Source organism: Homalodisca vitripennis, chromosome 6, assembly GCF_021130785.1.
Source record: "Homalodisca vitripennis isolate AUS2020 chromosome 6, UT_GWSS_2.1, whole genome shotgun sequence".
In the NCBI taxonomy this organism is placed as follows: Eukaryota; Metazoa; Arthropoda; class Insecta; order Hemiptera; family Cicadellidae; genus Homalodisca; species Homalodisca vitripennis.
In genome coordinates, this window is record NC_060212.1 from 138,155,483 (window position 1) to 138,173,303 (window position 17,821).

The window sequence follows — 17,821 nt, forward strand, 5'->3', positions numbered from 1 at the left end:
TAATCATAATACATTTTTATAGACGTAACGAAATATGGTTTACAAATACCTTTTTAATAACCAAAACAGTATAAAAAATCTAATATTATTATTGATTCGTTTAAACATTATTAAAGAAAATTACTGTCCTCACTTTGATCATTTCTTAAGGTTTTATGTACGGAATAGAAATCAATCCGCTTATTGATAATTACATTTGTTTATTTTACTGTAATTTCACTCTAATGTCTTTCTACATAAATGTTATCTAAGTAATTAATCTGTGGCAATTTCTTGGTCTGTTTTTTATGTTTATGAAAATTCTTACTACGTTAAATTTAATACAGATTATTTTAGAGGATTGGTAAAGAAAATCACAGTGTAGACAAGGAAAAGTACTTCTTAGGCTAAAAGAAAATTATTTCCCCAGAGCTTGCTAAGGAAATATCTAATCTGCATGTGCTGAATTTTTAACGATCCCTACGGAGCCGATGTATTAGCGATTCGCTCTAATAATACCAATCGTATACGATCTCTGAGAGAAAGAATCTCAGTAGTTTCGGTTTGTCCGTTTTTGCCATTACTGGTATTCGAATCGTGGTCAAAGCGATTTATCTCTGTCTATACATTTTAAATGGACTCTAATGAAACCTGAATCATAATTTGTAAAAGTTTTTCATCGATAAAGTCATTATATATTCTTATCGTATATTACTCTAATACATATAAATAACACCCACAGGAATTAAAACTATGGAGTTATATATTTATACCGAGTATTTTCAATTTGATCATAAAGTAATTATTTCGTTTTAGTTTTTGTTAATTTATACAAATCACAATAAAATTTAATGTTGGGTTATATTGATAATATTTAAAGTTAAGATTATCAATACAATAAATAACCAAATAATTATTGTATTATTATTATGTAATCCAGACATATTTTTACTATCTATACTTTTCAGCTATGATATATTTATTGTTATTTACAGAATATAATAAAATTAATTGTGTCAGTTTTATTCAGATTTTTATCTGGATTCATACCTTTAATATTGAATACTGGTTGGATAATACTTTGATTACTATTATCTGACACTATGGTACTAGTTCCTAAATGTGTATTAATCTTGTACATTTCTTACGAGAAAAATATTTTTATCTTACATTTAATTTTTTTTACAGTAAAGTAAAATTTTCATGTATACAAATATATATACATACATATATATATATATATACACATAAAAATTATAAATACATTATATATATAATATAATATATAAATAATATTATTGTATATATATATATATATATATATATAATATATATAATGTAAAACTTCACAAAACTTCACAAAATCTCTTCGCCTCTTCACCCTTATCATCAACTGCCCATTTTAGATTATTGAGGAATCAGATGTTGTCAATTAAAGCCCCATATGACTATTTCCATTACATATACGAGTGTAACCCCTTAGCAGGAATCTGTCGTTTTTAATTTCTTTTGTTTTTTTTTATTATATGATTTATTATTAATGTGATATAATTAATGTATATTATTTATAAAATATATTTGACATATTCAACTTATATTATGTTTATTGTAAAATAAGGAATACCATTCGTAGACAAATAACTGATAATAGGATGTGTTGTTGTATTAAATAAATAATATTGAAATTCCAAGAAAATACCTCAAATGTTTTAATATTTTTTAATTTTTTGTTTTTACTTTTGAAGTTTGTTTGACCACTTTTTAATAACCTTGTATATACGTTTACATACTTTTAATAAATTAGAGCTCTAAAAAAATTAATAAGTTCTGAGAATATTATCCTATCTTTATATCGACAATTAAGTGACATATTTTGATACCCAATAAGAGCTAATTCGTTGTTTTAATAAATTATCATACAAAATTATTGCCAAACAGATAAGCTATACTTGGATAAAAAAATAATGTGACTTCCAGATAAGTTCTCGTCAGGTTTTAATTAAAGTACGATGCAGTTGATGTATGGGGGCCCAGATGTCCTGGAACTTGAGCAAGTTTATGTAAGTTAAACGTGATTACCTCTCTTCTAAAACTATCCCTATCATGAATTATCCCCGACTCTGTTTTTTTAAAGCAGTTCCCAACAAACACCATTGAAAGTTCGGCAATCAATTTTGGTGGATGCAGTGTAAGGAGACGGGGATCTATTGCTTAACATATATTACTGTTAGTTTAGCCTAACCTGCATCATTTCCTGTTTAAAGTTTGTATTTTACCACTTTACATATAATAAAAAAAACTTTCTGGCAAATTATAGCAATACTTATAGGTAAACTGTTATATATTTTTATACCATTCATACGATACGCCATATATTTATACTTAGTAGTTATCCGTTGCCTCGCAAGTATGTTGTATGTGCACTTCTTGTTTGAGTGAATTATATATTGGCCTTTTCAATCTGGTGCCACAATTGAGTTTTGCTTTCTTGCCTTGATCATTGCTTTGTTGACAGATCTGAGAAGTATACTTCTGCCAAAAGGCAACTAATATGAGTTTTATAACTGTCTTTAAATTTTGTGCAACAGTTTAATAGTTATTTTGTCTTTGATATTTGCATTACAGTAGACCTACTAACCAAGCACTACATTTTTAATATTTCCTAATTTGTAGAATTCAAAGTATAATCTACAAGTACAATTAGTACCAAACTTACTCTTTGCTTTCAAGACTATACATATAAATAAACTTTTAAAAATTTAGCGTAGCCAAGAGGGTTATTCTAAATATGAATAGGCATATATGTTCGCAAAGTACCATAAGAATGTCTAGATGCAATTTTAGTGCAATCGCTCCTGTAGAGTTTACACTATTTAATAACACGCACGGAGAGGCACCATTATATTTGTCTTTAATAAGTTAGATTGATATTAGAAAATTATCAAAAGTGATTAATATTAAAATGTATTGGATTTCATTTTAAATTATAAAATTAAACATTTGGATAATAGAATAGACTGAGTATTAGCACAGCTTATCACTTGAGGGAAAGTAAAAACGTTAATCCTATTTGTCTGTCCGAATGATGTCTCGTAAACAAACTGATCTACAGACATAAGATTGTGCACGAAACTTTATATCTACATAGGAAAAGCTACAATTGTACTAAAGCTGTATCGAAATTAGTGTTTCATATATATGATGGTAATTTTATTCCAAGTGATTTGGCTGAGTGGGCTCATGAGTAACCATGGTGAGAACGAAAACAGCAGTAGACATGAATTTATAAATAAACTGACTACAATCTTACTAGATTATAACATATGATATTTTAACACATACACACAATACAAAGGAAAATTATAGAGTGGTAATTCAATGTTACATATGTTAAGAGATTTCATTTAAATGAACCCTTGCGTTGTAGTAACTTTCCAAACTCACATACACCTTTTTAATGTAAACACTTTTATGAAACCTAACATATCGTTTAAGTGGAGGAGAAATAAGGTTGTATAAATCATAGTGAAAACACTTACGAAATAATCAAATTTTTCAATTATAAGTAGAGTTGTTTAAGGTAAAAATATTATTGAACATGGGTCTTATTACAGTTAAGGGCATGAAGAAGCATTTCAGATTCGAATAAATTGTAATTTTTAGGCCATAGTAGTTTATCCCTTGGTACTAATAATTTATAGTACCAAGGGATATATATATATATATATATATATATATATATATATATATATATATATATATATATATAGAGAGAGAGAGAGAGAGAGAGAGATAGAGAGAGAATTTTGGCCCTATTATTTTTGCATAATGTGCATGCACTATTAAGCATTAGACACTTTTACAGGCTGAGTATATACATGTCTGAGAAACTTAATTTTCTTAAACAGTGACTATTTCTAAGTCCTTGCAAATCTTCTTACAGTCAACGTTATTTCCAGAGTTAGTATTGTTCTGATCAATAACTTAATGTAAAAATAAAAAGTATACTTAAACCGAAATACCTCCACATTCAGCTATTATTTCCTACTTCGGATCTAAAGTATTTCCCCCTATAGAAGCATTTTTATTGTTGCCCCGATACAAAATATATCTATATACGTAGGACAAGAGAGTCAACTACCGACTGATGTAATCTACTTCAGATCTGTTGTATTCTACGTGTTGTAGTAGCATTTGCATTTTTTCCTCAAGAAAAAAACATACGTGTGTGGGTTTAAAAAGGCAACAGACTGAATGAATGAATGTTTATTCCATCAACTGTACATGAAATACACATAAAAATGACAATAATAAAGCATAAAACAGAATTTTTTTTAAAACAATAGTTTACTAGTTATCTAGATAAGATATTACTTAAATAATTAATAAGGAATAAAGCCTGCATGGGCATTCAGCCTGTGCGTAGGCTTCAGTTGATCATCCGCCACGATAACTTAACATGAAGAACTTGATGTCTTTAATAGCATTTAATAAATAGAATGTGCTAGAACTATGAATATAAAAATTATAATTTAAAATAAGAGAAAGAAAACACGATTTAATATGAACACTGGCTTGTTACGTTTAGTAAAAAAATAATTCGGTGTTAGTTTATCTATAATAATGCAACTGCATCACATCATTGTGTAGGCCCAGGGGAGATCAAGTCAGCATGGTTCTATGTAATAATAGTGTAGTAGTGTAGTGTGTACTAATGTAGCGTCTAATATGAATGGTAGTGTAGTGTAGTGTAGTAGCAGTAGTAGTAAGGTTTAGTAGTAGTATAGTGGTTTAGTGGTCGGGTGTGATATTACTATAAAGTGCCTGAGGATGGGTGGTGCAGGTCAGGCCGCTCGGTAATCTGCAGATATAATGGACTCTGCTTGTGTGATACCTAATTGGAGTAGCCATTGTTTCACTCTATTTTTGAAAACAGGCAAGGAGGGTGATTCAAAAGGAGTGCAGCTATTATGATTATTTATGGATAATATAATATACTTCCGGTACAAATTAATTCCGGTGTCGGTCATACGTATTAAGAGCGTAATACACATATATGTCAAATTTTACCTTTCCTTGATAACCGGAAGTACAAACAATAAAGAAAACTACTTCTAGAGAATACAGTTCATTTATATATGAATGGTGTATATTTCATGAGAAAATGCATTCATTTATCTGTTGACAGCGTAAGACACAGCTGTCATGTCTGTCAAATTTCAAATTTCTAGGACATGAAGAATTTTAAAAATGAAATAAAGTTTTTCTAGGGATTTCAACCCCTGTGGGTATTTGATTTTTTGTACAAATGGTTTTGTTTATCCAATTAATTTATAATGCATGTTTGTGCCAAATTTAAACTTATATTCATAAACCAGGATATCATAAATTTAACAAATTTAAACCAGGATATCATAAATTTAACAAATTTAAACCAGGATATCATAAATTTAACAAATTTAAACCAGGATATCATAAATTTAAATCAGGATATTGTAAATATAACAAATTTAAACCAGTATATCATAAATTTAACCAATTTAAACCAGGATATCATACATTTAACAAATTTAAACCAGGATACCATAAATTTAACACAATTAAACCAGGATATAATAAATTTTAAGGATTAGTGATGATTGAGTGAGGGCTGTCAATTTTATATAGAGACATCCTGATTGTCAATGGTAATTCTAAAAACTGCATTGTTTTGTGAATCAATAAACGTTTAACGATTCTTAACTTTTATATTTACTGGGGAGTACTCCCAAAATGACTGGTTTAATATACTAAATGAAATGTAAATTAAATTATTATTTCGATAGTTAAAATAGCAATTAATTTCTAAGATTTTACTTGATAATAAAATTTTTTCTGTTTTTAAAATATTCGAATGAACTACTTCTTTTCGTACAGATAGAAGTGACCAAATTTCTAAAACCAAAAACAACTTATTTCATTTCCTTAGTAAATTTAATACAGGTGATGTTAGTATATTGCTTAGAAATGAAAATATAGGCTAAAAAAGTCTAATACGGAAATGAATTGTGAGGCGCTGATTAAAAGCTGCCTACCAATAAGCGTTTCTTTAGTAACGACTTCAAGGATGAAAAGTATTACTCAGCATTTGAAATTCTCTCTTTCGTTCATTACAATCAAAGGGGATTCTTTACAGATAGCATAATAATTCATGAATAAAAGTACTTCCTGTGATATTAATAAGGCAACTTGTCTTAAGTTCTATCTCTATCATATAGAGATAGAACTGCCTCTATGTGGCATATGTCAAAAATACCATATAACAAATAACGCTTAGCCTACTTAATGGACTGTTGTATAATATAATGTAAACGAATAAATGATATACAGTTCTCGCTTGTAAATAAAAACACTTTTAATCCCCCACTGTATAAGTATTTTATATATTATTTATTAATAGGTATACTAAGAATCATTAACTGATAAGTTTAATCATCTGAGAATGTAACTACCACGTTTTACTCTGTTAATACTGGTCTCAGTGGATAAATATACTTATTTCTACAAACCATATTATTTCTGATTACATTGGAACGGAGAGGGAAGAAGGAAGATAAGCAAAGGGTAATAATCTTAGCTAAAAATTATGATTTAAGACATTATCAGTTTCATTAACCTTAGCTGTGATAACTATGTAGGAGAAGGAAATTCTTGAGTGTTGGCGCAGGACAGACTCGTGCAGGATGGAACCGACACCCCTTTAGTTTTCAGTTCAACCGGAATTATTTAACAAGGTTTGATTCTGCTGGCCTAGAGCTATTTACATAATTAACGTACATACAGAACATTCTAAAAGAAACATCCCATTTTATGTTTAATTTTCGTACAAAGCAATTTACTAGTCTTTACTGCAAACCTACAGTACTAACAAGAACAAGCATGAATATACTGATTGGCAAGCCAAATTTTTATAACATATGTGGTAAGTTCCGCAATAAGCTACTATTTACTCCACCAAATACATTTTTCTATAATTTAATTCATAAAATATAGTTTGTTTCCTGCAGTTTGAAAAAGTAATACATTCTTCTTATTGATGCCTACAATGCCTTTTAAAGTTTGGTAAAAGAATGAGACGAACTCACTGAGGACAGCATTCGCTTTCATAAATAGAATAAAAAGACTACCAACGCTAAGTTCTATACGGATGTCAGGGAATCCACGTGAGAGAATCAGTATTGTAGGTTTCAGCTGTGATCATATAATTGTTTTTTTCTTCTCATTAATTATATCAACCATATGTATTCAACCATTCTATTCTGTTGGCAACGTAGTGAAAATATTTAAAATGGGTTTACTACAGTAGAGCTAGCTGTAATTAAAATTATTGTCAGTGCTGTTTTCAGCTTTCTCAGAACCTGTGAGGCCACATAGCGCCCTATAACCCGAGGTACTACACCTTAGATGTGGAATGCTAACAGCCGCCAAGGTATAATAATATAACCACTTACTATGTTATAATGCAACTGTTGTAAATATAAAATTGACAAGTTAAATTATAAATTCATTCTTGATAATACAAGACCACATCTTTTTAGCTACTAATAATACGTAGAGCTATATACAATATGGATAGCCGCCCTGATATAGCAGCAGCCATCCAGTTCAAGTTTCAGAATCTTATAAATCTCTTTTACAAAATAGAAAAGTAAAACTATTTATATGTTTTGTTTTACCACAGCGGTTAATTCTGTGTGCCCTATAAGATACATTAAGACCATTTGGAACATCATATCATTATAAAGTACAATTTTGTGAAAATTTTTTACGGAGTGATGTGTCACTTAAAGCTAAATTCATGCTAAACGTTTGTTCGGCTCTTCAAAGAGTAGAAACATCAATTATCATTAATAAATACGAGTATCGCATCTTGTCGATTACTATTCAACCAATGAACTTTTTTTCTGGTGCGAAGCCCTGAACCTCAAATCCAAATATAAAGCCTAAAACCAACTTAGTTGTATCATAATGTAGTAGGTATTGTATCAGATCTTAGTACACTACTCATCATCTTCTAAAAACTGGCTGAAAATATTAAATTATAACGTTGTCAATTAGACTGAAATTTGGTTATAAAGAAGTAATTGAGACTTCTAACTTAAACCCATTATATTATTTCCAACAATAAATTCATTTACGTACTCTGTTATTAATGCTAATATTATTATACGTAATTATATAATTGGTTATGGGTAATTTATTGTTCCTTGCGCAAGCAAATACTAACAATTGTTAATTTTCTGGAAATGGTCTCAGGCTCATTAATTAATATGTAATTTTTTGTTATTGCTATTTATATTTATGGTTAAATAAAAAGTCTCCATCAACTAGAAATTCAGTACAAAGAAATGATCCGCGCTTTGCCAGATGTCTTCAAAGCAGTTTTCCGCTCGCTGTTTCCAATTTCCCTTGAGTTCGGTTTGTCGCTGTCAAAGTTAGAAGCCAATGATTGAACGACAATTTTCAGTGTTTACTCCATGTATACTTCACTTGATCTCTATATTTCACTCGACCTTATTTCCTTTGAGCTTTCAGCAGATTTAATATATTCTCTCAATGAGTGGCAATATTGACAGTATTTATTTGAAAACAGTTTTTATAAATTCTGTTTGAAAAAAATTAAATAATGTTTATAAACATTGTATTCTAGTAATTTCCCTTCATTATTCTCTGTTTGAGTTAAAAATTTTACCATGGTACGAAATAAACAGTTTCAAATAAATCATGAAGTAGTAATATGCCACCAATCTAAATGCATTCTTATGATAATCCAAATCAAAATTACAATACATAATCGAAAATGACAAGTCTATGATCTAGGTAGGTATTTCTATTTTTTTTTAACGTGAAATTGAGTTGAATGGCAATGATATAGCCAAAATGGGTTGATGGAAGGAGTATTATTTCATAATTTAACTGCTGCAGATATCATAGTTCGCCAGACACAAGAACACTAATCTTAATCAATCAGTACAAAGTTGCAGTTAAGATATTAAAATATGTATTATACAGTTATTATTGTATAGTAATTTAACACGCATATAAAACGACATACAGCGTCGGGCCTAGGAACGCTTATCAAGATTACTCACTATAGATGGGAAGTGAAGGTGATAACTGCGTGTATTATAAATGCAATGTTATTTTTGGTGGTGGGGAAAAGATGAAAAAACGTACAAAAATGTATACATTGGTATGGAGCTACCACTAATCTCACCCACTAAAAACCTTGTCTGTTCTTTCAAAAACTATCCTGTAAACTATGTACCTCCCATGGGGCAAATAGTTTTTTTGGATCTATATCCAGGCAAATAATAACATTTTTAAGGCCTAGCCTGCATTATTGTCTAGGTATGTCTTCTTTTTGTATAGAGTGCCCAGGTCTATCCTAAACGTACAGCCCAGGTTGGCCCCACTTTCCTTCATCTTCAGGCAAATAGAGTCCCAATACAACACTAAAAATGTATTTTAAACTCCAGACGTGTGTTTTTTATAACTTAAACAACGAAATAAGTGTTTTCGTCATCGAGAATGTTTGTGCAGTAATGTGCCCAGTGAACCAACCTTGCCCATCGCGAGCAGGTTTTGAAAAATAGCCTTGAGCCGACAAGAATTTGGTGAACTAATTCATGCTAATCACAGCCTTCCATATCACTACAAAATCTACTATCACCTCAAAAATACTACTAGAAATACATTTTTTCCTAAAAACAGTTCTTTTGAATATCTTGTTTGAAATAACGTCATCAACCCATGAGTTCGCTCTACCAACGTCCTCAGATATGTCTCCCAACCATCCACTGCCGGCTCGCCCGGGTGCCTTCTCTGCCTTCGTTGCGTCTTTACCTATTTGCCTTGATTATGCAAAAGTGCCTGCCTCTCCACTGTCAAGGGCTTTACAGGCATGACTCCAGAGATAACAAGGACTGCCGGATATGAAACCGCACAATAATAGAATGAGTGTATTAGTCTATGTGAAAACAACTTTATGAATTCAGCCTAACAGCAACCTATGTATTTCCTTATTAAATTCTACTGCCCAGACTTGGACCCTCATTCAAAATCACAGACTGCACTGAGGACATTAACAATCTCCTCTTACTGAACCTGGGACCATAGAAGTTGGTAATCCACTTACTAAGGAGCGACACTCTTAGAAGTCTTATCCACCGTACTGAAGACTATATCCCTCTAGCTAAGTTCGTTCTCATATCTCCGAGGACATTTCCTACCTGCATGGGAACGACAGTGTTAATCCACTTCTTCTCATTTACTAATAACTAAAACCTGACGTTTGAAATGCAATGTCTTATTGCCAAAATGTAATAAAACTATTATTATTATTATTACCTTAAGGTTCGTGGTCTGTGCTTATAATCAATCTAACGAAAGACTTACAAAGCGTACGATTAGATTTCACCTGGTATTCGTTATTGACGTTTGTTGACGGTAAATCTTTAGATAGTATATTAAAAACACTGTGATAAAATAAGTTGTTCAAATTCTTTATTTCTCGTTTTCGCCAAAGACTTTTCAATAAGAAATTAGTAGCTAGTTAAAATACATTATAAATTGGTTTAAACAAAAGAGACTTATTTGAATAAATAAGTACATTTATATTCTAATTTCCCATGTTTTCCATGTAGGGGAACCCGGGGCGGAATGGGGTACTTAGTAAATATATATTTTTTTTTCATTTAAAAAAGGTTGATTAAAAAGGCTGAAAATATTTTATATACATGTTTATTGAACATTAGCACACAACAAGAAAATATTCATATCTTAACTAAACATCAATAATTTTTTTTATATTTTGAAAATTACACCTATTACAATTTCCCGTTCTGCCCCGGGTATCGGGGCAGAATGGGGTGGTCATTAAATACATGTCAACATTTTTGAAAAACTTCCCTCCAAACGTATATTGTTAATTATAACTACTAAAACGTGTTTGTCATAGCTTTTTTTCCTAAGGCTACTTAAACTAACATCAATTGTTTTCAAATCCTATTCTCAGTCCTCATCGTCACATAATTCACATAACAATACAGCTTCATCGTCCTCACTGTCTATGCCTGCGCAATGAATTGTGAGCCCACTTTTTGCACCTATAAGCACGATACCCACCCTTCTACTGATTTTGAATAGAACTCTCCACAATACAAACAGGCACAGTCTGCATCATCATCATCATCACTGTCATCATTGTCTTCATTTTTCTGCTCCTTCTTTTTTTTCAAGTTTTTCTTCAGGTTTTTTTCTTTAGTTTCCTTACTCTTCGATTTTTTCTCCTTCTTAAACAACCTCATTCTTGCTTTTCTTGCTTGATACGATTTTTTTTCTTCCCTTTCATTTTATAGCCTCCATAAGTTCTCTTTTGTATGGCGATTCTGTTAAGATCGCAGTCCTTCCCTTTTTTCCGATTTGACCTCTTTGTGGTGGCCTTAACTTTGGGAATTGGCATCACAACTTCGGGTGAGACTACAAATTTGGATGTTTCCCCTAATTGAGAGGCCTGGTTACCATCTACCCAATGAGAGCATCCAGGGACACTCAATCCATCATTGAGCCGGGGTTTCTTTGCCGGTGTTTGCTCCTTATCAGTGCAAAAAAAACTTCATCAACATCATTTGAGCTTGCTGATTGGCATTTTTTAACTGGAATGTTCGGAGAAGGCTCTTGGATAAGTTCTTCACCTCCTTGGTTAAGATCTTCACCTCCTTGGTTAAGATCTTCACCTCCTTGGATAAGTTCTTCGCCTCCTTGGATCAGTTCTTCTCCTGGTGATAAGACAGCCTCTTGGGAAGGAGGTATTTCAACAGGAATGTCGGTTACGTCTGCTGGGAGAAAATCTTCCTCTTTGAAGATGGAGGGATCAGTAGGCCATATTCCTGTAGCTTTAAACGCACTTATGGCAGTTCTCATATTGGCGCATTGAATATAGGCTGCCCCAAAAATAGTCGATATCTGGAATAAAGTTACCACTTTTCCTGGATTGCTCCGAAGCCATTTTCGGAGCTCCTCGCTGTAGTATCGACTTAAGGGGTTCATAAATGCAACATCAAGAGGCTGAAGCCTCTGGGAGCAATGCGGGTGGAATACATAGCATGGAAACTCCATTGTCCCTAGCATAGTCAATAACGTTCAGGTTTTTAGTGTGTGTCGAGTGGCCCGTCAAGGATAAGAAGAACAGGCGATGTTTTAGATGCATTAGAGAATGTAACAAACTTCTTGAAACCATGCAAAAAAAAGTATCTAATGTAATCCACCCCGAGCTGTGTACCTCTGCCCAACCCCCAGGAGGCAATCCCATCTCAAACTCCTGCTGCATTCTTTTCCTAGGAAATATCAGCATAGGAGGCATGTACGCTCCACTTGCTGACTATGCAAAGGAGGGCAGTTACAGTTTCTCCTCTGTCTGCCGAAGTTAACAACCCAACCTGACGCTTTCCTTTTAGGGCAATGATTTTTGAATTGCTCTTTGGGTTAACTGTAATTCCAGTTTCGTCGCAGTTATATATTTGGGAGGCAGTTAGTTTGTGCTTGTCCACTACTTTTGTGAGTAACAAAAAAAAAATTGTCAACAGACACTTTGTTGAACCCCATAGCTCGTTGCACCCAGATGTTGACTCAGGTGTCCGAAGAGTTAAAGTAGGATGTCTCTTAAGGAAGCCTGAGACCCAATCTTGTCCTGCGGTTTGTTTGATTATTAAATCTATGGCCAATGCCATTCCTTACAGCTAATTGATTAAGCTAATTCCCGCAAGTCTTTCATTGACAAACCAAATAACCTAGCCTCCATAGATTTTAAGTAGGTTACTAGCTCTTGTTCCTGCTCATCACTAAATACTTTTTGAAAATTTTCCTGCTGATTTATTAATTTTATTAGTCAGGGTTTTTCTTTCTTTTTTTTTACATATCTTTCCAAAGTTGATTGGGGCACATTGAACTGTTGAGACGACTTTTTGTAACCGAATTGGCCGGAAATAACTGCATCAACTGCGTTATTCATAGACTCGTAGGACCATGATTGTCTATCCGTTTTTCTTTTATAGTCTCGAACCATCTGAAATATAAAAAATAGCCCTAAGTAATATGGTCACCAATAAAAATGAGTATGGGGCAGAACGGGGTACTTCCCCGTTCTGCCCCACCCCGTTCCGCCCCAGTGATATGTTTTAGGTTATGGAGGTATGGTGACTCAAAAACGATGTGTATAAGAAACATTCTACTACACGTAACATAAGCTAATTAAATGTACTTCAAGTATCCACACTAATGATAGTTGAGCTTAAAAGCTGTAAATTGACCTTACCTTGGTTCCAATACCAATCAAATTTGCAACGCAGAAGCACGAAAAACTATCATCAGCACACTCACTCCGCAAACATCAACGAAACTAACTAAACATGGCTGCCGGTGTCGAGCCGAAGTGGCGTGATCTAGTTACAGTGATTGCCGCTAGGTAGAAGCACGTGCTTGACCTCAAAAATCTACATCTTCATTCTGCCCCCGCTAACCCCATTTCCGCCCCGGGTTCCCCTAACTATCTATGTTAAATCAAAGAAGGTCAAAGAACTGGAGTAATACTGGTCAAATAAGGTGGATTATACATAATAATATCGACTAAACTATAGAATATATTATTAATTTTTACTTTATAAATTATTTTGAATACGAAATACGATATTCTGCAGGTTTATAATAAGTAAAAACCATAAAATTTCAGTTTTTGTCCCGATTATGTTCAAGTTTTACTTTTTCTCTACAATCTCAAGTAATTCCTTAATTCAAAATAGAACGCAAGTCAAGAATTTTTCTGACTTTCTTCTAAAATAAATCGTAAATTTATATTACTTTTACCTAAATGTCTGGCAAATTTTATGAATGTAGAGTTAACATTAAGCTTTAATTATTAAGATTACTTTTGTGACAACTCAATTTGCTAAATTCAGTGCAGCGAGGAACTGTTCTGTTTATCCCTAAGGTTCTTAAGGGAAGAGCGCATTAGATTGATCAGCTATCTCTCCTGCACAGGCTGCTGCAGATTGGATAGTATTAGCTGATTGGAATGGGACTGCTCCTCTCTACTACGTCAAATACAGTAAGCTGATCAAAAACCCACTATTATCCTTGTGAATTATATTATATTTAGTACTAAACAAGAAATTAAAGTACCTAAGTGATTTTAATAAAAAGTATATGCTTAAATAGCAAAATCTAAAGAGTAACATTGACAAAACATAATCCTAAAATTATTACGCAACGTATTTAAGGATGAGTCGCATTTTTATACGGAGGGGACACGAATAAACGTATTATGTTCTATTCCTGATAAAAGTGTAAAGTTTTTGGAGTAAAAAGGAAAGTATGTCAAAAGAATTAAAAAAAATATATTTTAAATATTCCAAAAACATTTTTAAATCAGTATCAGCTAAGTATATATATATATATATATAAATATATATATATATATATATATAATGTTGGTTAGTATATACCGACCAATAAAGTGGAAGTTTTCAGGGTATTTACGTAGTTGTTTGACAGTTGGTTTTATGGATATAAGTAAAAAAATGTATAATGTGAGAAAATTATTATTTCATATTTTGACCCTTTCGAAACCCATCTATTTCGCTAAAACTAGTGTGGCTGCATATTTATTTATTTCTTAGTCAATAAAAGTGTTCATATCGATTTCAATAAAATGAGATTTCGTGCTTATATAGACTTTTAAATGGTTCTTGGCTTCCAGATTATTATTTTTCTCTTACAGAATTAGAAACAAAATAAAACAACATTAACGTAACAAAATAAAAAGAAATAACTCTTCACAAGGTCACAAGCATAACCATAATTAGACGGCATCGTAAAAGGTTTATAAGCCCCATTCTCTCTCGCCCCACTTTCCGACTCAATTATCATTCTTGGCCATTGGCCATTACCACAGTCCGAGTGAACAAGAACACGATAAGAAACTTTGCTCACATATTTTCTCAATTATTGTTTCAACTCTTCTCATGTAAACAAATATTTACATTACTTTAGAGAAACGTCTAACAAAACTAGCTACATAGCTTTCCTAACTCAAGATTTAAAGCCTCATATACTCCAAATGTTACTAAAATATTTACTGTTGGAAATAATCGTATTAAATTTCCAAAACATGAAACTATGTTCTGTAACTGGTCCAACGATGTCATTGCAGACATAGAATGGCGCAGAAAATGTCTCCTAAATGTTTGTACGGTTCTGTAGGAACGATAAAAGACGAGCTCAAAAATGAAATTACATCATCACTTTTTTAAATGAAACGCGTAAAATAACTATTTAGTTAAATTACATGAACAAAAACCTTATTGGTTAAATTATTGTTGTAATTCTTCTTTCAAGACTTTCAAGTTGTATTACTTCTTGTACCTAAAGTAAATTTGACGATATATTTTGTTTAATAAATGAATATCAAACATTGCACACACAACAAACATTGACATTTCCAGTATAAAGTATATCTCACAGTAGTTAACAACTTTTTTGCCATTATAAATGTAATTTTTAATTTCAACTATTCATAAACACATTCAAACAAATGCAAACACTATCATTCAACTAAAAATTGTGATTTATTTATTCAATCAACGCAACTTTATCTATAACAGAATTAATTTTATGACACAGAATCGGGATGATGCAGATGAGAATTGTTATAAAATAAAGCAATATAGAGAAAACCGATAACAAACTTCAATCAAGCAGTATAATAAAGAGGAAGTGTAAATGCTCAATGGTATAGTTAAACATACTTATGCAATCCATACTACAAAATGCAAAATAGCAATATAACGGAGGGTGCTTGTAGACTGAACCTATTGTACGCAATGTGTATAGATCAGCATAATATTGCAGTACTTTTTAGTCCCCATAATGCTTGTTTTACTATTTACACATTCGTTGTTACAATTTCAATCTTATAATTCCTAAAATATGAAAAAGATTATATGAGCATTTATTTAACTGAACCAACCAATATATATATATATATATATATATATATATATATATATATATATATAAAAAACTATTGTATAATTTCAATAAACATTGAATCACAAAAAGTACTTGCTCCGCCGGGAGTCGAACCCGGATCTCTCACTTGCCGGGTGAATGTGCTACCATTACACCACAGAGCGCTTACTTTTTCCGATTCAATTATTTTGTATTTGGCCGTATCTGTGACATATGGGTTTAAATAAGCAAACTAACATTGTTTGCTTATAATCAACAAAAGCACATTCACCCGGCAAGTGAGAGATCGGGTTCGACTCCCGGCGGAGCAAGTACTTTTTGTGATTCAATGTTTATTGAAATTAAATAAAGCTATTGCCATTTATACAATTTAACGTAAATAAAAGTCGTTTGACAGGTGTTTGGTCTTCCGATCATATGTTAGTTTGCTTATTTAAACCCATATGTCACAGATACGGCCAAATACAAAATAATTGAATCGGAAAAAGTAAGCGCTCTGTGGTGTAATGGTAGCACATTCACCCGGCAAGTGAGAGATCCGGGTTCGACTCCCGGCGGAGCAAGTACTTTTTGTAATTCAATGTTTATTGAAATTAAATAAGGCTATTTCCATTTATACAATTTAACGTAAATAAAACTATTGTATATATATATATATAATAGTATATATATATATATATATATATATACTATTTCACTTATTGAAATGAAAAACGAAGATTGCAAGGCTTCTATATATTTCGTGGGATTTAATACCCAAATCTTCAGGAAGCATAATATAAATGAAGAAAACAAGAAACAAGAAACACAACAAATAAATTAACCAAAAATGTAAATAAGCAACTAAAACATTCAAAAACCCAGCTGATATATCATTAATGGCACAGATGGAAATTTGGAAAAGTTAAAATTATCTTAAATTTAGACCATTTGGGTATTTTGATTTTAAAAGTAATTGATTTGCTTGTTCCAGATTTTTTAATTTTAATCTATTTAAATTTTCTTCGTGACAAGGGAAGACCTTATTAATTCCTTTAAGGTTATAAAATTCTTCAATTTTGTCTTTTTTGTGCTCAGCAGCATGTTTGGCCAATGGCTTCTCCTTGTCTTTATGGAAAATATCAAATCTGTGCCCTGTTATTCTGACTCTAAGGTGGTTAGATGTTTGTCCAATGTACTTTTTGTCACAAAATTTACATTTAATTTGGTAAATTACATTCTTAGAGTCACAGTTTACTTTGCCAATGACGGGATAAGTTAAACCTGTTACGTTACTTTTGAATTCCCTAGAGTTTTTCATAATTTTGTAAGAACCGCAATTTGGTTTGTTGCACGGTTCACATCCATTAGTAACGGGTTGGTGTATATATATATATATATATATATATATATATATATATATATATATATATATGTGTGTGTGTGTGTGTGTGTGTGTGTATATATATATATAAACTATTGTATATATATATATATATATTATATAAAACTATTTTATGGCATTGTGACTAATGGCTTTCGATGCTGCAATATAAATTTTCTAATTTTTAGGTCATTTCATTCTCGAGATTCCATGGGTCTTATACAGAAAGAGTAATAATCTTCCTCAGCGTATCTTGCACATAACGCATTAGGCTTTGTTGTTATTAAATGTTATTTTATATCATTGCTTCAATTATAAATGTTTATGCATCCCCAGTTAATATAAAATGATGATATTTATATTGTTTGTTTTACAAATTTATTTATTCCGGTTACCCATAAAACCAATGTAAAA